Genomic DNA, 1,735 nt, shown 5'->3' with positions numbered 1-1,735 from the left:
TTAGGTGAACGTAGTCTGAGAGAAAGGTAAGGAATGTTCCCTTCGATACTGTCAGGTAGGAAATAGTTATAAAACAGAGCTTTCCAGTTCTGGACAGGAATTCTTTCCATTTCAATAAAAATTGAAAGTAAAAGTTTTCAGTAAGAAAAATTTAATGGAAGATAACAGGAGAAATTTGTTGGAAATATGAAGAAGGATCTAAACAGCTTTATCTTATTATTTATCTTAATTAATGCTTTATCTTAGTAAAACTAGAAATGTGAGATTAAAAATAAAACTATTTGAAGATATTGGGGGAATCATTGAGGCATATCTGAAGCACAAAGATGAGAAAAATGCATATAATTGTCAGGGTGGCAGGGCAGTGTTGCTTTCAAAGTCCCGTCTGACTGACAGGGCAGAGGCAGCCCTGGGAAGCCCCAGTTTGCTTCCCGACAGCTCCAGGGTTTCCTCAGGAAGCCGCCCTCCACCTTCATCCACCTCAGGTGTGTCCTGCAGAGCCGTCTGGAGAACCAGCTAGAGAGTCTTCCTGTTTTGACGCTGCCTAAAGGAGCCCATGAAGAAGTAAATGATGGGGTTGCCACTGCTGTTAACAGTGGAGAGGAAAATGGAAACTAGACGAACATGACAATATAAGACTCCCAAATCCATGTGGATCCAGAAAAATAGGAAAAACTGAATGCTGAAGGGCAGACCGCAGAGGAAGAAGATTAACACTGTGAGCAAGATGGTCACGTACAGCCTGGTCAGGGGCATCTTCTAGGATCCACAAAGGATCCTGACCAGCAGGACCAGGCTGGACCCACAGGGAACCACAAATAAAAAAATCAGCCACATGACTGTGATGAAATCTGATGTTTGACACCAAACAGAATCAGCACCACTAAGCAGGAAGTCACAGAACATCCATTCCAGGGTGCTCCGCAGCAGGGACAGGGCCCAGAGCAGGACACACACGACCGCTGACAGGTGTGTGGGGCGGCGGCAGCGATATCAGATGGGCCACAGGACGGACAGGCAGCACTCGATGCTGATAGCACTCAGCATGCTCAGGCCTGTAAAGTAGGCAAAGGCCATCACAGTGGTGAAATAGGTGGAGAAGGAAAGGAAGAAGTCACTGTAGAAATTCACGGTTTCTAAAATCTGGCAGAAGAGGCAGAGGAAGTTGGCCCCAGCCAGGTTGAGGATGTAGAGGGAGAAGGTGTTCCTGTGCATGCAGGAGCCAGAGCATGACTGCATTTCCTGCCAGCTTGACCAGGTCAATGATGAGGAGCAGCAACATGAGGATCATGATCTCCATGCCACAATGTTGAAGATGGGCCTCCTCAGTCCTATTGACTGATGTCGGTTCTGTACCCAAGGCTGGGATGGTTGGATCCATGCACAGAACCCCTAGTCTTGTGCCCCTGGGAACACAAACAAGATGTGATCAGCAGCTGTATGATCTCTGATTTCACATACATTCTATTATGTGAGAATTATTGTTCCCATTTTACACAGGAGAGAAACAGAGGCTTGCAGAGAATAAGCCACCTGTCAAAAGGTGAGGAGTGCTCAACTCCAGTTTCAAATCCAGTACTTGCTGACTCTAAAGCCTGGGATCTCTCTATTGCAACACAATTTTTCTACTGACATGAGAATAACATTATGATCAAAACATCCCCACTCAACTGGCCAGGGCTGTGGATCCAAGCATCACTCCGACTTGGTCAGAAATTTTCTCTCAGGTGCAGGA

General features: G+C 46.1%; 1 pseudogene; it reads right to left on the bottom strand.

Annotated features, from left to right (window-relative positions):
• Positions 1–348: 348 nt before the first annotated feature.
• LOC117081287 lies at positions 349–1,381 on the bottom strand (annotated as a pseudogene).
• Between the last annotated feature and the right edge of the window lie 354 nt (positions 1,382–1,735).

This window comes from Trachypithecus francoisi, unplaced genomic scaffold (genome assembly GCF_009764315.1).
Source record: "Trachypithecus francoisi isolate TF-2019V2 unplaced genomic scaffold, Tfra_2.0 Lachesis_group8, whole genome shotgun sequence".
Classification (NCBI taxonomy): domain Eukaryota; kingdom Metazoa; phylum Chordata; class Mammalia; order Primates; family Cercopithecidae; genus Trachypithecus; species Trachypithecus francoisi.
Note: the sequence above shows the minus strand (reverse complement) of the source record. Positions and strands in the feature narration are given on the sequence as shown.